Here is a 19401-nt window from a genome sequence, read left to right on the forward strand (position 1 = left end):
TTATTTTCTGGGTGGAAATGTTTCTGGAGAGGAAGTGGGGTTCGGGCTGTATGCATGCCAGCCTAGATGTGGAATAGCCCATTGATGTGGTCTATCACATCGTGGTAATCGTCTGCAGTTATCTCAGCAAAAGTTTCAGCCAGAGCGTGGGCAATATGCCTGCGCAGGTTTATAGGGAGAGCCACTGTTGTCCTTGTCCCAGTCAGGCTAACGCGTCTGCGCCACTGTGCCGCGAGGGGGGGGGACCATCGCTGAACACAGGCAACCCGCATAGGGTCCAGGGCGGAATCCACATTGCTGTAGAAGAGCCTCCCGCTGTTCCCTAGTGACTCGCAGCAAGGAGATATCTTCCAGGATTAACTCCTGTGAAAAATGTTGGGAGACTCTTTAGTGAAGCTAGTGATAGAGATAGGGAGATAGTGAAGATCACCCCTGCAGCTGCATCTTCACTCAAACCCTCTATCACTGAAGCTTACCCAAAGCAACCAGCACCCCTCTATCACTCAAGCCCCACTTCTCCCTCTATAAGCACCCCTCACTCACCATTTTGTGGCTTCTGCTGTGTTATGTGTGTGGTAAAAGAATGCTAAACTGAGGACTAAGAACTCCTTCAGTGTGTGGGAATTTCAGTCTTGAGATAATGAACACAATGCTTCCCTGTTAAATGTTGTCAATTCTTTTTTTCTAAAGTGACCTTGACTGCTGGACTGACCAGATGTACCACAGCACAGAAGCTGCAGAATTTGAGAAAAAGTCCCCGAAAGAGCAAGGAAGACATGCTGAGGACTGTTATTGCTCACTCTGCTAGAGAGAGTAAAAACTTGCAGGAGTGGAGAGACAAGGAAAGCAGGAACCGCAAGAGAAATGCAGTGGCCAAGAGGAAAAGCACAGAGAAGCTGCTAAGCATCCTGTCGCGCCAAGCGGACTCTATCGAGTCACTCGTTGCCATGCAAGCAGAGCACTACCGTGCTACTCCCCCACCCCCCCGTCCCAAAGCTTTTTGCCTTGTGCACCAATGTCAGTTCAAACCCCCCTTCCCCAGCATCCAGGTTCTTACCACCACCAGCTGCCTCCAACACCTGTACGTTCACCAACCAGCCCTGCTAACTACAACCCTTACCCTCTGCACTCAACCCCCATCACCATGCAGTTTATGCACCCTGAAGTGCAGGATTCATTGCACAGCACTCCAGACAGGACGTATGCAAACTTGTGACTGTGCAGTTCACCAACCCACACCCCTGCCCTCTTGTGTTCATGAAATGTTGTGTTTCTGTCTGTCAAGGAAGTTTTTTTTCTTTTCAATAAAACAATTCTTGGCTTTGAAAACAGTCTTTATTATAGCAGATAGTGAAAGATACCTTAGCCCAGTAAAGAAAGAGGCACTGCAAATCATTTTAGGGATAATAGAATAACAGTGTAAACAGTGCAATTCACTCCCATGCAAGGCAGCAAACATTACTGTTGGCTTTCAGCCTCAAATTCTTCCCTCAAGGCATCCCTAATCCTTGTAGCCCTGTGCTGGGCCTCTCTATTAGCCCTGCTCTCTGGCTGTGCATATTCAGCCTCCAGGACTTGAACCTCGGTGGTCCATGCCTGACTGAATGTCAGTCATAGCTTTACACCAGTGTAAAACTTGTGTAAGCAAGAAGAGAGAAATAGGCCCAAAGTGGCTACAAAGCTGTGAAGCCATGTGAGGAAAAGTTGTAAATGAGGGTAGAATTTAGCCAACATAGTCATCATTACTGGTGTTGATACAAGGTCCACTATTAACCCATTTTGAATTTAGTTTTTTGGGTGAGTTTGGCAGGCTGGTATTTAGAAAGCTATTTTTGTTTTAGAATTAAACTTGAAAACTGACAAATATTTGCTATGGAAATCTGAGAAACTATGAACCCCCCTAAGCCAATTTTACAGACACTTTTCAGAGCAGAATCACACTTTAAACAAGCAGACATTGAAGATGTATATCACTACCATGCAACTCAGTGGAGAATTCTGAGAGAAAATAGGATTTAATAATTATTTTCTTTTAAAAAATAATCCCTCCCCCTCGCCTCAAAAAAAGTAAGCTGTTTGTGCCACTGTATTACACTATCTATTCTCCTAAGGAATGTAACAATCACAGACTTTTCAAAAACCTAATTTGTCTAAGTGATTAAGCCATGGTTTGTTTGTCTTTGTTGTCTGTGTGCAGCTGCATGCCTTAAAATAGTTTGTGAGCTAATTGCTCTAACAATACTTACAGTCTTTATTTTTAATGCTCTAGTGACAGAGATGGCAGTAACATATGAGAATATTACATCTATCATGCTTGTCTGGTGAAGCATCTAGGGAAATTTGGTTTTGAATGGGTGAAATTGAAGTGAGTTAATTAGCTCCATTTAAAACAAACTATTAGCATAACTCCTAAGAACAACTCTGAGTCACTAGCATTCTGAAGGGCAGTTACTGGATTTAAAGTGGCCCTTTTTATCTAATGTAAATAATTGGAGGTAACTGGACTGTAGCACCAGAGTGCTTATTTCTAAGTATAATACACATTACACCCATCTGAACATATAGGTCTTTCATTTTATTGATCCCCATTTTTATTTACATTCATCTTTTTAAAAGAAAATTTGTGAGTCTATTACTGGGCCCTACAGGAAGCCATTGATCTGATCATTTTAACACCAATGTGTTTCTATAACAATTACATTTTAACTTAACATTCCTTAAATTGCATAATTCAATTCTCAATGTGTTGTTTCTTTACTGAGCAATTTTACAAAAGTTAATAATACAATGGACGACAGCTCCCTCACCTTCCCCTCCTCCCCCGAAAAAGTCATTAAAAAATCAAAACGCCAAACCACAAATAAACCTGACTTTAACAATTCTGTACGGATAATATATGAGAGATCCTTAAAGCACTTGCTTTAACAAGAAGGAACTTTTCATGGTCTAAGTAAAAAGACAATCATGCAGACTCTCTCTGATGTTTTCTGGAACCGCTCTAAAATTTCTGCATACACAGTTCTTTTCTACAGTATTGACTCCCCTCACCCCCACCCCCACAGAAATCTAAGTCACAGAACACTATGAACTCCACAGCAATTTTGTCTAATAATGGCTTAAGATAATTGATTCTTTCATCATCTTAAAATGCACTCTAGAATGTTTAGATAAAATTACCAACAAATAATAATGGGGGAGTGGGTAAAAACTCTCAATAATCATATACACTCTATAGTACTGGTACCTGATGCTAGATACGTTAGACTGTTACTGACAAAGTACTCACTCTCTGGGGAGGTTGTCATTGTATCACTCTCAGATCTTTCCTAGATATTAAATGCCTTAAGTGGCAATTGCATGGTCCATGGAGGAAGGTAAGCACTGTAATCTTGCAGCTGAAGTTACAGTGCAACTATAATAGCTGTAAGAGGTAATTCCAAATGAAAATATAGGAACAAGAGAGGCAATAATTAGATATTATCAGAGTTTGGGGAGACTGGCATGCCCAGAGGGGGAGATTTATTATAGTCAATTGAGAATTTCAAGTGAAAAAGGAGGAAAAATTAAAAACTAAAGCAATACAAAAATAAAATCTATGAGAAGCCAAAGGGCCTGATATCAGCATTCACTGAAGTGAGGAATGATCAATGTCATGGAGAATGCAATGGGAACTATAACATGATAGCACTTAAACTCTTTGAGAAAGGAGCCTTGTCTTGGTTATGTGCATGTTAAGTGCCTAGCACAAGTCATGTCTAATCCCCAGAGGCAGAGACAGGATCACCAAATACTATTTTCACCATGGGAAAAATCCTGTTCTCCCCCTTGTGGGCCACAAAGGAATGCAGTAACTGAAGCTAGTACTATTCCACTGAGCAAAGGCAGCAGGGATTTTGTAAAGAGATCCACATCCCCCATATACCTCAAAACTGCACTGTCTGGGAGCTTGATTTTCACATCTATCAGAAATGCTCGGGGTTTACTGAGGTGCATCCTTAGGGGTCTAGGACTATGTGGATCCACTGGTCAACTTCCTGCACTCCGGGAAAGATATGCAGTTACTGTAAAAATTACTTGATTCACAAGGCTGCGTTAGCATCAGTGTGTTACCGTGAGGTCTGTCAGGGGAGGGAGGAATAGAGTTTTCCTTCCCAGACAATAAGTATGTTACTACTCAGTTGTTTCTTTCAATTTATTTATCTCTACCTCTATCAATATAGCCCTAAAAGCCGGGTGATGAAGCTTCAATATCCCAGGGGTTAGTCTGTATTTTCTGCTGGCCATCATGTAAGCTAATAGATTCCAAACCTTGCCTTTAGACGTTTCACTTTTCCAAGCAGGAGAGTCTTAACAGCTCATGGTTACTCTTCTGCTATCTGTAACCAAAACTCAGACTCTTTGGGGTTCAGATTAATTATTGTTTGATCAATGTTTCTCATCACTACAGTGCATCAAGGGCAGGGAGGAGGCGGGGGGGTGGGGGACGGAGGGAGAGAGAAACCAAAGAACCAGAGATGGAGGGTAGCCCAGTGGGAAAAAAACTTTCCAGGCTTGTGGAGAGTGAAGCAAAGTGCAGACTCCATAGTAATGTGGAGAAGGAAAAAATATTGATGGAAATGGGATCTTTGTGTGTTCTCTGGAAGAACTATGAAATACCAGGTGCAATTAGAGAGGGTGTGGAAAGCTAAATATGCACACCTTAAATAGATAATAATGATCCCTGTCTATTTGTCATGATATCTCAGGATAGAATATCAGCATGGTGAGTTAGGCTTTTCTAAAATACAGAGAAGCATGTACCAAAACTCACAACATTTCCAGACTGCTAATGCCCTCAATATATTTCCTATTAGTCACTACCACAAACGATGCTTCTTTTCTTCTTCTTCTGCTGTTTCCTTTCCAAGCCCCGCTCCTCTTTTCAGCAAGAGACTTGCAGTGGGAAAAGAAGCAGCCAGCCGCGAGGAAAGCACTTGCGGCAGTTGCTGCAGGTTGCAGTGAAAGGATGCCAGTAACAGCATTCCCTGGTGAAAGTAGAATGAACAGGATTTGACCCGTCCCCCCCCCCAAACCACATGGGGCCACAGTACAGCCACAGGCCTGGATTAAGCCCATAGCAAATGACCTGAATATTGTTATAAATAGCAACATGTTTTTCTATGATGGTTTTAATTTCTTGATCTGATCTCAACAACAAATATCTTAATCTGGTTTGGGGATTAATATGTAGGATCCTATAGGATGCGTATGAATGGAAAATCTTTAATGCGGACATTTGAGTTATGTTGAGGGAAAAGACAACTGCTTCCCTGTTCCACCTTCTCATAACACTGCTCTAGAAATGATGGTTCTACATAAAGGGATGAGCATTTTGTACTCTGAAATCCCTAAATGCAGAAGTGTTGGTCGTTTTATTGTCACAAATTAGTTATTCATCCAGGGATAAGTAAATCCCCTTTTTGGTTATCCACGTTACAAGGTGAGGACTGATATGTTGCTTCTGATAGCTGCTAAGTGCAAAATCTAATAACCATGTGTCAAATACATGTACCTACAGTTGTCACCGCTAGTCCACATACATCAAACAGGGGGAGTCTTTACTTAATCAAGCACCCTAGTATTACATAAGTTGTCTAGGCATATTGAGTATAGCTATCAGGTATGTATGTTGTAGTCATAGTAATGTCACTGAAGATAGACAGGATGAATTTGTTTCATTAATTTTCAGACAGTGTGAGAATCACACATCTCTGTGAACAATGGTTAGTAAGGAAATAAGAGGACAGAAAACTGATAGAATTTTCTAACTGAAATGAGAAAAAGTATTAACTTTTGTGATGTGTATTTTTGATTTTACAGATGAGAAACCAAGGCAGGATAATGAGATGATTTTTCCAAACGACTCAGAGAAAAGCAATGGTTAGCATCTCCTCTAGTCATGATACTAGCCTCAATAGCCCTTTCAACCTTTTCTTCTGCAACTACCTCAGTGATTACTGCCATTCTACCTCCTATGCATGGAAAGCCCTGGCTGAGGGAATCTGCTATATCCTCCTCTTCTAAACAAGTCACTGGAGACCTACTTCTTTCACAATGCCTACAAAAAATTTATTGTTATATTTTTATTTAGGCACAGACCTGAGCAAAGAGTTGGGAGTAAGCTGCATCACTGACAGAGCAGCCCCGTATCAGAGGGGTAGCTGTGTTAGTCTGGATCTGTAAAAGCAGCAAAGAGTCCTGTGGTACCTAGGTGCCACAGGACTCTTTGCTACCTCTGAAAGAGTTCACTTGCTGCTTTCTCCTTGCAACCTATGTCTCCTCACTTCATCTTTTTTGCCTTATATGCTGTTTGAGGGAAGGAAAGTATTTGGAAAGTGCCTACAACACTTTGGGTGCTTCAACAATATTACAAAAAAAGCAACAAGACTCCCACTTGTCTTATTCCCAAACCTACGTTCATTCCACCAGGGCATCTCTTACTAATACTGAATCCAGTAGAAGGTGCGTGACAGAAGCTCAGTATAAAGCCATGAATAAAAAAGGATCTTTTATTCCTTATCAGGCACAACTCTCCTTTGACTTGGATTAAGCACAAAGTAAGTGCAACGACCACATTACAGTTTGGTTAGTACTCCAGTACATTCTCTTGCAAGTTTTCCTAATCAAAAACTAGAATTAGGTAGCCCAGATTCTGAGCTGGTGTAAGTCATTACAGCACCACTGAAATCCATAGAGTTATGCACATTTACTTTCGCTGTAAATATGGGCCACTACTATGGTACAACAGCACAAGACCATAGTTAAGATGGCATCAGGGTTTGAAGTTTAACAGGGTAATGATTTCTTTCAACATGCTCTAAATCATTTAGAAGTAATAAAGCCTGATAGAGAGAGATTATAGTTTTGAAGAAGCTCTAATTTTCTGTACATTTGTTATATAGAATGACTGGGATGGGGAGCAGTGCATCGGTGCAATAGTTCCCTCTCTGGCCAGCATGGCACAGGCCCTGAGCTCACCTAGCCTAGCACCTGAGAGTCTAATCCTGGTGCCCAGGAAAACCTTTCTTCAGTTCCAAGTACACCAGGGGATTGTAGGGGAACCCAGGCCAACACACTCCATTGCGCACCAGCTCAGGGACATCAAGTTAGATAAGCAAAATCTTTGACCGAACATCAGTTCATCTCCTCATGGGCCGTTTCTGAGGAGTTCTTTAATAGTTTGCTGATAGAAGCTCCTTTCTCTAGCCTGCTCACTGCCCCAATAGCCACCCTGCTCCTCTGCTTCCCAGCCATTTTATCCTCCTTGCTGCTGTGAGGCTTGCACCTGTATTAACTCTTTGGTTGCTGGGCAAGTGTTGGATACACACACACAGCATGACAGTGGGAAATATTTGTTAGAAAAATATCAGAATATAGATTTGGGCCCTCAGTGTCACTTTAGCCATTTTTGTAAGCATGCAATATGGAATTTGAGCCAATAATTAGTATATACCTGGAATAATCTACAATATGTATTTTGTGTTTGTACGTTTGTTATACAATTTTGGGTGCGAGGCTAGGAAGTAAAGGTAGATGTTGTGCTTAGATACATGGACATTCTTTAAAAAAGGAGAAGTTGGCATGAGAGAAAAGTAGATGTCATTTTCATGGGTAATCTATGGACTTCTATTGTATTATTCATGGATGAGGGGATAAGATATCTGTTTATTTTGGGGTTTAGCTACATAATAAATTATTCTTTTATTATGCAGTTGGGGGAATGCAGGGATATACATCCATTTCATATCATTGTGTTCCTAAAATAGGCGGACAATGTTTCTACTACATTAAAATGATAATGTATTTACCTCACACTTAGGCTATGTCTACATTATGAGCGAAGGATGCCATTCCCAGGTCACACACACATACTCACGATAGCTAGTGTGAATACAAATAGTAATGTAGCTGAGGTAGCATGGAGAGCGAGGGAATAGTTTAGCTCTACAGAGTAGAAACCCACCTGAAGCCAGTGGTATGTACTCGGCCCATCTAATCTATGCCACTGCTCCCACAGCCCTTGTTACCATGGCTACACTACTCTTTATACTCGCATTAGCTCCCATCAAACTACCCCAAATATGCATAAATGAGCTGGGGAATCAAACTCCTAGCTTGTAGAGTGGGCATAGCTTAAGGTTACAGGATCAACACTAACAAAAGCAAATCACATTTTGATATGGTCTAGCTATGCCGATTTGGGTTTGGACTGTGAGAAAATTACATTCTTTGCAAAGGGTAATTTGTTAATTTCATAGAGCCTTTTTTGAAGATAGTAACACACACACAAAACAGGTCCTTTTCATACTATATAAAATAAAGTATGTGCTTCTTACAAATTGGGGGTTATGACTTTGACATTATAAAAAAAGTAGAAAGACATAGATTTGAGTCCTTACTCTTGTTTTGTTTTGGTAACAGGAAACAAAGAGTCAGTTAGGAATTGCAACACAAAAATGTTAAACATTGTCTTAGGTCATTATATCCCTGCCAAAAAATGAAGGTATACAAAAATAAACCTAATCACTTAATATATTAGGTCAATGTTCTATGAACAGTTCTGATATAATTTAATCATATAAAACATTCTCATTAAAATAATGTAATAAAATACCATTCACATATATGAAGGATTAAACTTCAAATACAAGTTTAAAAAAGGTCATGAGAAATCATAACCATCTTTACATTCTTATTTCCAACTAAAGTATTCAATCATATTTTAGGGGGATACGTAATTAACATGAGCCGTCCCACACATGCTTAACTGTACAAAATACATTCATAGGTGTTTTAACTATAATGTTGCAACTTCTCAGCAAACAGTATCAAAGGGGCACTGGGAAGAACCTTTCTGGAGCCCTGGGATAACTTGAAAGAAATCAGTTGTGGTTCAGGCGTAAGAATATTTCTTCGTACTTGAGATCCAGTAGAGTCTGCTCACATACGTTTTAGCTGGGAAGCTCGGACACGATTTTATGCTAACTCTTACTTATTAAAATGCTAAAGATTAAAGTTAACAATGTTTTCAATTTGCATTCTGATTGGAGTTAAGGATGGGATATAATTTTGTAACAAATATGATTTGATGTGTCTTAGTAGATTCTAGGAAAGCTACAAGAATAGACTCAAAGTTTCTTAACTTTGGGGGGGTCATTAAAGTTTCGATGGACAGCAACCATAGCTCATGTTAAGTGAAGTTTATTTCTTTCTGGCTTATTAAATGTTTAACTCAAGAGGGTGTACTAAACAGGCCTTTCACCAATTACCAGTCCTGTTTGTTCTCAGCCTTTGTTCATTATTGTGGATAGGAACTGGGTAAGATCTCTTAAAATAAATAATTTGTGAGCTTTCTAATGCACCTCCTTGTCTTTTATTGCAGAAGCCATTGGGATACTGCCAGAGCAGCAGTCCACACAGATAGCTAGATCCTGTATTTTCTTACATATATGAGTCTAACTGGGCTAGTGTCATTTCCCCATATTCTTAATGTTGTATAAGAATAAAGACAACATTCACTTCCCTTGTCTTCTTCCATTAGAATCTGCAATGCAGTCAAAAATAAATCTCAGACATATACATCTTTCATGTTGGGGGAGTGATCTATGCAAACTGTACCACCAAAAATGTTCCTTAACTCAAAAACAGTGTAAGAAAGCTAGAGAGACACACAGCTTAAGGTAGAAGACTAGTGGGCAACAAGTTCAATTGAAGTTACAGAAAATAATTAAATGGAAGGAATTCATTTATTAAAAATGTTTAGTGATGGATGGATATTAACATTGTCATTTCTTTTTAAAATGCTATATAAAACTATAGAAAAATATATAATATATAAATCTAAAGTTGCCTAGAAAAATGTAGACAATTAGGGTTCTCAAATCAAGGATCAAATAGCTAAATATTCCATTTATTTTCTTTAAAAAGTTTGATTTACCCAGTATGCTTCTATTTCCATCCTTTCTCCTGTAGATATACTTGATACAATTGGATATTCATTCTACTGGGTACTTTGAGAAACTCAAATATTTCTAATTTTTTAAACCACTTGTGCACCCAAACATCAAACTTTATTTCTCTATTCAGCAGAAAGTGTTCCCCACAGCTGTAGAAGGGCCAAAACTACAAGGGCGTCTTCAGCTGAATCAGATATAATGGGCCAAATTTGATTCAGAAAACTATTTGGTCTTCTGTACCAAAATGCTGACTTAAGACTTCTATGCTATATTCCACACCACTGACTACATACTGGATGCAGTTCTAGCATGCTCCCAGACATACTAACGTGAAAATGTGATCTCTCAAGCAGAGTGTCCTTTCATTACATGGCAACTGAAAGTGCTTTGCATAAATAATTTATTCCTGTTTGTCTCCTTATGAAACTAAATCTCTATATGTTTCAAAAAAAATGTGTATATTGAACAAATCTTGCTCCTACATAAGGCCAAATCCTGGAATCCTTATTCAGGGAAAATTCCCATTGATTTGAATCGGAGTGTTATGTGAGTCAAGTATTGCAAGTTTGGCCTAAAATGAATGCTAGTATGGTGGGTGCTATTCCAGTTCTAAGTAAGTAAAATAGCATGTCAATGTATCAGTATACACACAGCAGTTCTGGTTACAAAAGGTCTTTTTTTAATAGGCCCAGATCCTTTGTTCAGTGTATGATGGGAGCAATCAGATGGTGTACCTACTTTCACTAGTATTGCAGGGGTGGATTTCTTCAACACAGACTGGAATAGGAATAGAAGCTATTCCACGGGTTCTACTGCAGTAACTTCATGGCACCTTGTGATGATGGAGCCACAACTACATGGCTCCACCATTGATCCTGCTCTCTCACACACAGTGATCACACCTACTGGACATCTGAGGGAAAGAGCCAGTTGCATCAACTCAGTCTTGCTCCTGGTCATACTAACCTCCCTGGAGACAGCATGGACACCTCTTCCCCAAGTGAGCAGTGGAGCAGAGGCACCGCTGCTGGACTGCTCTGCATATTCCTGCTGCATAGGAGTGGGACAGTGTGACCATCCCCTGGTGTTATCCGGACCAGTGATCTGCTAGGTCACTCCAATCCTTGACTCTGGGAGCCAGCCTTACCTTGCTCTGCTGTGTGAGAACCCCAACTCCTGGGCTGTTCACACATAGCCTCTGGCATGTAAGCTGCTCCTTGGAGTGTGCAACCGAAAAACCACTAGCCAATATCTCTGGTCCCAGACACTACCCTAGGAACCTCCATCTTGCAGTGTCTAGTTATGCCTTCTAGACACTGCAAGCTTATATGAATTTGTCAATTTAACAAATAAATAGATATGTACCAGGCTTGTTATCCCAAGGGGAGTCTGACACACTTCAGACTAAACACACTGCTGTAGAACAAACAAATGTATTAACTACAAAGATTGACTTATAATCACTTAATCTAAACATAAATCTGATTTGATCAAATGAAATAAAAGCAAAACACATTCTAACTTTCAATGCCCTTACAAACTTAGGTGCTTCTCACCACAGTTGCCCTTCAGCCAGGCTCTCCCCTTTGTTCAGCACTTCAGTCACTTGGTGTTGATGTCTGTAGATAGAGATGGAAGACAGAGAGAGAGCATGGCAAACATTTCTCCCTTTTATCATGTTCTTTCTTGCCTCTTGGCTTTGTCCCTCTCCCCCCCGCTTCAGAGTCAGGTGAGCATTACCTCATTGCAGTTCCAAACTGACCAACGGAAGAGGGGCTGACTCACTTGAAGTCCAACAGATCCTTTGTTATTGCCTAGGCCAGTGTCCTTTGTTCCTGTTTAGCTGGGCTGGGTTTGTTCCATACATGACCTGATGAGGTGTGAACTGCCCCTCTGCTTCTGGAGAGTTTTTGCCTGGGCCTGCTTTAAGCCATGAGAACACATTTTCAGCCTCAGAACTATATACATGAAATTATAATCTATAACATTACCATAACTTTATCATAACAACAATGCTCGGTACATGATGAACCTACTGAAGACACTCAACATGACAAACTTTGCCTTAGATACCACACAATCATATTATAAGGATGTTCCCTCAAGGTACAGAACATCACAGACAGATCTTCTGTAGTGTAGAGGGTCTTATGGGCCCTCTACGCTGAGATGAATTTCATTCATATTTGCCCAAATTATTTACATCTTAAATTGTGAAACATTTTCCGCACTGTCATGTAATCATAGCTATATTTACTAACAGGCCTTTTTAATAAAATAAATCTTAAAATATGCAATATATCACAATAGATCAGAGGTACACCATCTATTATAAATACTTCTAATCACTGAAATACAAAGATAATGTGACTAAGGGTATCAGTCTGGCCTTGACACATTAGTCGTCCCATTGAAACATAAGATCCAGCGGTTGGAAGTTGAACAAATTCAGGTGCATATTTTTAACGGGTATAACACTGAAACAGCTTACCTAACAATGTAGTGGATTCTCTTTCATGTGTTTTTAAATGATATGCTGTACCTCAAACAATTTATAGGCTTGATGTAGGAATTAATGGGGGTTCTCTGCCTGCATCATGCAGGAGGTCAGGCTAGATGATCATATTGGGGGTCCCTCCTTCTGGCCTTAAAAATCTATTAAATTGGTGGGATTATTGTGGAGCAGGATGCTATTCAACATGAGTAAAGGTTTCACAATTGGCTCAAATATGTATTTATACTATTTTACTTTATTTTGTTAAAAAAAATCTAATTGCTCATTCACTCCTTCATAAAAAGTAAATCCGATAAGGAACAACACAAAGTTAAATTTAAGACTATATAAACTTTTTTCAGCCATGCTAAAATGTGGTATGTGGGTGCTGTTTCAAGATCAAAGAAAGAATTCGCATTCTTGATTTTCCCTGTGAGAGATTTCAGTTATGTTCATATAGAATACACCCTACTGTACATGATCTTTTCTCAAGATTTTAGATTATATACCACATATTGTTCTGTGTATTTACACAGCCATCAACTTGTGGTAGAGATACAAGGCATTTTCTATGTCAAGCAACTCATGACTAAGTACAAAACCAGGATTATGTCCCAGTGAAGCTTTAATATGTATTCAGAATTATGGATTCTGTTCCATTTAAAAAAAAATGTTTGCTGCATTCATCTACACACAGCCAAATCCAGGAGACATGGAAATTTGCACTATGCATCAGCAAGAATCAGCCAGAATATATAAATGCAGTTTAAAATGTATTTACACTGCCCCAAGTCACAAACTAAAACTCGCCTCCTGTTGAGCATCTGAAGTCGCCAGTTCTAAATAATTTCAGGATTTTGGTCCTGAAAGATATCATTTACAACAGCACACTGTGTCTTAACACTATCTTGGGGCACAGATTCAATACTGAATCTGAAAGAACAGTAGTATTTCCTCAATCAACTGTTTCCTTTCCTTGGAGGGCCCCATGTAAAATAGTATTTCTCTCAAAATATTCAAGCTAATGCAACTATGTTCTCTAATGGTTCAAGGTAACTAATGAATGTTGTCATAATATTGTAGTTTATTAAATATTTAAGACATGGATGAGCTACAGAGTATATAAAAGGGGTTATTAGAACAAACTAAAGCAAATAATTTCACATCCACATTATCTTGACAAACTGGATTAATGAACCTGATTAAGTGTCTTTTGATCATACAAAACATTTGGTCTACAAAGGGCTAAATGTTTGGCAAAATAATTCCTCCATTTCCTGGGGGGCCGGGGGAGAGTTTGACCGAGCATATTTTGTCAAGAGAATAAATTGAGGTTTATGATAAAATACATTTCAGCCACAAAATTGATTAGATAGTCTGTTGAAATCCAGTTTTTCAGGAAGATAGATAATTGAAACAATTGATCAAATGCTCTTTGATAAAGTATTTCCTTTTATATGTTCACAATACAATTGATTTTTCCTAAAATTAATCCTATCAGTGCTCTGAAAGGAGACAGAAAACGTAACTGGCAGAATTAATAATCAACAGAATGGGCAGAGGGCAGAACGGAATCTATTATGGTGAGGCACCTGATTGAAAAGATTGACGATAGTAAAATCTTGTAAAAGTTATTGCGAGAAAAAATTTCCTTTCTAAGAAGAAAAATGTAAAATGGAGTTTAAGATTTGTGGACAAAACCCAAGCAATAGCTTTTGTATTAAAAATATCATGGAAACTAAATTATGGCTAAAAATAGTCTCCGGAACCATGCTGGACAAATATCATCTTTGGAAAGTGTATATTAATTGAACTTAATGGCACAGAATGTACTTTTATGCCAGATCTGGTCATTTAGGTGATCTTAAATTGCAGTGGAAGAGAAGCACCAAGACTAAATTAAATCAAACACTTGATCCCAGACAGCACAGGGGGAGAAGTGCCCCAACTCAAACAAACAAAGAAAAACACCATATCAACTCTTTGAATGCTACACATCAAATACTCATTTCTCTTCTGACCCTGCACATAGTGGAATGACATGAGCATGTGTTCCTTTACTCAAGTTGTAAGTCCTGTAGGGTTAAAAAACAACAACATATGTTTACAGGTTTTGGCTCTTTAAAATAAAGATTCTAGGACCAAATCCTGGGCCCTAGGTATGTGATAGTAAGGGAGTGTAAACTTCAGATACCCATTTAAGTCAAATACACACTGGAGACCTTTACTGGTGACAGCAAGGTCCACTGCACAAGGGGTTTGGATGGAACCACATCTACTCTGCAGGAAGAGGGAGCGCCTCATTTTTTTTGTCTTCCCCAGTGGGGTCATAGGGCTGCAGTAATTTTATGAGTGCTATTGCTGCTGGTGAAGAAGAAAGCGGGACCAAGTTCCTAACACTTCAGGGGGAAAAAAAATAACTTGGATTTCGGGAGTGCTGAGATGGATGCTGGGGGGATGTGTCCTCTCTCTCGCTCATTCACAGGAGGTCAGGTAAGCTTGGGCACCTCAATCTCCATGCCCTGACGACAGCTCCATTTTGGAAATGCCTACTGTGTTCATGCAGTCCTTTTAGTTTCCAGAGGTCTCAGTCAAATACAGAAGACCCTAACCCACAACTCGTTATGAAATCTGGTAGGTACACTCCTAAGGAGTGAGCTGTGCAGCTTGAGCAGGCTCCACCTTGTGAAGTCAGGTCACCAGGGCCCACGATTGCAATGCAAAAAGCCAATTACACCACCTCCCCCCCATGGTTACATTTTCAGTTACAGTGAAAAAAGCCACTCCCCAGGAACCACTTAAGTGGTCTGGCTATAAAATGCTTCTAGTGATATACCTAATACACACAATACCACTAAATTAAATAGTAGACTTGATCATGTAGCACTTCTCATTCTTGGAAAAGTCTCAGAAGAGAGGTCTCTGGACAGAAATATCAAAGTAGTCAGTGGAACCACTTCCCTGATTAAAGATTGCTCAAACCCTATGTTTTTGGAAACCTACATTATTTGGTACAATATTACCAGCCATGTATTACAGGTACATATATAAAAATTGCTTTATCTGGGAAAAAAAACCTAACCCTGTAATATCTGGGGGCCAATTATCCTGTCATTTACATCACACAATTCCTGCTAAAGTCAAAGGGAGCTTTCCAGGCCCAGCCAATGGGATGTTTTGAGTCCCTGGCCTATTGTACTTTTTGCTGAAAATGTATCAGAATTTTAAAAAAAGTGGCTTCATTAACAGGTCATATAGGTTAATACTAAAGGCCTAAAGAAGGAAGAGAACTTTTAGTACTTTTCAGGTGTTTTGCATTATTCCTGATTTTAAATTCTGTTTTCATTTTATTTATATACAGAATGCACATAGGGTGGAAATCTACCAGCTCTACCTTTTCTACAGTATATACTCCTGATTCACCACTTCTTTATTTCACTTGTATACCAGTATAACTCCTCTGAATTTACTGGAGCTACACTGGCATACTACTGGAATAACAAAGTGATAAATTGGACTCTATTTGGCTAATGATAGAAAGAAGGAGTTCTGTGGTATGTTGCTACCTTTAGACCACAAAGAAAAGGTAAATGTATTCTTGGTACAGGAAACTCATATTTAGGCAATGTTTTAGCACCCAATATAAATTCAGTCTCAGCTCTAGCACAACCTGATTTTTAAAAGGATGTTTGGTTTACCTTATTGCTCATATCATAAGCACAAAAGGATTTATGGTAAAATGAATTACAAACTGAAATACAAGGAATACACTTACCCCCCAAAAGAAGAAATCCTAGAAAGTTTTTTAGCCACAAATTATGGAGACTTAAATAGAATATAATTTTAGTTAGAAAGCTTTGCTATGGAAAAAGAGTATTTGCATCAATAGTTTTTGTAAAATCCAGCTTTATAAACAGAAATAGTTCATATTGCACACACAACACACGCGCACACACAACATAGACCAGATCTTATTTTTATTTTCAGTTGTAAATCCAGAGTAATTCCTATAAAGTCAGTGTTTACATCAGAATGGCTGAGATCAGTATCTGAGCTTACACTTCTAATGAAACAGCCTGTTTGCTCAGCCAGTCATGCATTTGAAGCAATTTCTAGCACCTTAAAATAATGTCAGATCTATCCATCTTTCTTTTCTAGCTTTCAAGAAGAGCCAGACAAAGTGAAACAAACAGCGTAGACCTGAAATAGCAAAAGTTTGTAACTCACTATTTCCTTGTAGAGATAAATTACCCATATGCTAATAGTTGAACATATTTTCTACATTCATCTTTAACTAATTGAGATACTTGCATCAGATATCCTGGTTTAGATATAGAAAAGAACAATGGCCATAATCTTGCTTAGCCTGCTCTTTTTATGCGATAACAAGATTAGTTGCTATATTACCCCTGGAGAAAAACAGAGCTACAGAAAGCAATCAAGCAATTACAGTCTGTTTACTTAACCTACTTGCATAAAATATTCCATAAACATTTTACAACCAGAACAAAGATGTGTTGAGGCAGAAATATCCTTTTTCACTCTGCAATTTATGCATAAGAAAAAAATGGAAACTCTAGCTTTCTACTTGCTCTTCAACAAACCAAATCTGTAAAAATTTCTGAGCATGAAGCATTAATACTGCACTAAAATATCACTCATTCTTAAATATAGGCCTGTGTAGTGAAGCGGTCTGGTTCCCCGCCACCCCGGAGAGGGACGAGCCCCTCTGGACGCCAAAGTGGGTGGAGCCAGTGGAGCCTGTGCCCGCCCCCCCCCGAGGTCAAGGCTCAGGACAGGAAGTACAAAAGCCCAACCCCGGAGCTCATTAGAGGCCTAACCGCCAGAGAAGCCAGACGCCTGTGGCCTAGCTCTCAGTGGGGACACTCCTGCAGTCTGCGACCGACCCAAGGACTGGCCAAACCAGCCGAGGCCTGATGCCGACCAGACCCCGGAGAAGATGTTAAGCTTGCCTGTGGCAAGCTACCCAGAGGAGCCTGCCAAGCTTACCGCTCGCCGAGTACCCTGAGGAATCCATGGTGCTTGATTCTGTGGAGGACACCATCTAGACACAGGTGCCTCTAGAGGGGGAGGTAGGAAGTAACCCGGGGGCAGCCGACCCTAGTCTGGCTGCAGCACACCCAGAGCTGATGTCAGTGTGTTGCGGCCAGGATCCACACTGACACCGCAGCAGGCCATCTGCTGCTGTTAGGGCCCCAGGTTGGGATGCAGTGGAGTGGGTGGGACTTCGTTCCCCCCTGCCACCCAACATGTGGGTGGCAGTCTCCCCCTCTCCCAGGCCCTTCGGAGCAAGGACCTGTTGCTTACCTGTTTGCTCAGCCCCTGCCTGAGGGCCTGAGCCAAAGATTCTCGACTGCCTTGCCCTGAACTAGGGCATGAGTCTGCGGAATAGAGCTGTTTGTTGGTCTCTACTATTGTCACAGTGTGAAACCCGCGGCCAGGCTAGTTCCCCCGAAATAACCCAACGGACGTAGCGAGGTCTGGTTCCCCACTGCACCAGAGAGAGACGAACCCGGGCGAACCCTTCTACAGCCTGCCTTGCCTATTTGACATGAGCAAAATTCTCACTAAGATAGATTCTTGTCTCATTAACACCAGGGGCAGCTCTATGTTTTTTGCGGCCCCAAGCATGGCAGTCAGGCGGCCTTCGGCGGCATGCCTGCAGGCGGTCCACTGGTCACATGGGTTCAGTAGCATTTCTGCAGGTCATCTGCCGGTCCCGCGCCTTCGGTGTACCCACCGCTGAATTGCCGCTGAAGCCGCGGGACCAGTGGACCTCCCTCAGGCATGCCACTGAAAGCTGCCTGAATGCCACCCCAGGCATGCACTTGCCGTGCTGGTGCCAGGAGCTGCCCTGATTAATACCTGTGTAAATCCAAAAAGTAGGCTTTAGTCTACTGAATTCAGTGGGAATTTTGCCTCAGGCCCTATATTTCTGTGCAGTGTTTTCCACTAAAGCACAGCATGCTGGGATAAACACCTATATATAATTATGGACCAGTCCTGCAGTCCTTACTCGAGTAAACCTTCCATTGATCTCACTGGAAATTTTATTTTGCAAAAAGACATCAGGACTGGGTTCTATAACAGGGTTTTTCAAATACATTGGAAAAATATGGGACTTTGTAAAATGCTCTGTCATTTCACTTTACTCATCACTTGATCTCCAAATACCTTTTACCCATAACTTTCTGATGGGAAGGCTGTGTTCTGAATTTTTTCTTCACCAAGAAGTTTCTTTTGTCACCTAAACCAAATGTTTAAAAGGGCAATTTTTCAATGGATTGCATTAAAATAAGGACTTGCTGCGCCAGAATAATAGCTAGGATTTTAAGTCTGGCATAGTCCATGGGTCCAGATCCTCAGCTTGTGTAAATTGTCATAGCTCCACTCACTTCAAGTAAGCTACAACAGTTACACAAATTGAGGATCTGGGTACTAGCCCTCAAAGACTATCTACACAGGTCAAAGTAGGATGTCAATTACTTTATCAAGTGTGGAGGGAAAGCTGAAGATGCATCTGGTCAATTCCTTATTTCTGCCCAAGGGAAGTGGGGGGCATAGTGATCAGTTTATTTCCTGAAGCATAAGGATTAATACTTCTCCTATGATTAGTAGTAATATGTTCATGCTGTTCTTATTCACATGGGCCAAGCTTTTCAAAAAATAGGATCCTAGATTTAGACAAATAAGCGACCTGATTAAGAACAGCTTAAAATACAGCAGCTCCTGTTAATATCAGTAAGCATATTTAGGTGCTTAAAGTTAAGGATGTACATAATAATCTGTCCAGTTTTGAGGCCTAAGTTATTAGAGTGTAGGGTTTTTTTGTGTTTTTTTTTTAAATTTGATACCTCTCTTCATATTTCATTATTCCGTCCTGGAACTTTT

The sequence above is a fragment of the Mauremys mutica genome, chromosome 8, assembly GCF_020497125.1.
Source record: "Mauremys mutica isolate MM-2020 ecotype Southern chromosome 8, ASM2049712v1, whole genome shotgun sequence".
Taxonomy (NCBI): domain Eukaryota; kingdom Metazoa; phylum Chordata; order Testudines; family Geoemydidae; genus Mauremys; species Mauremys mutica.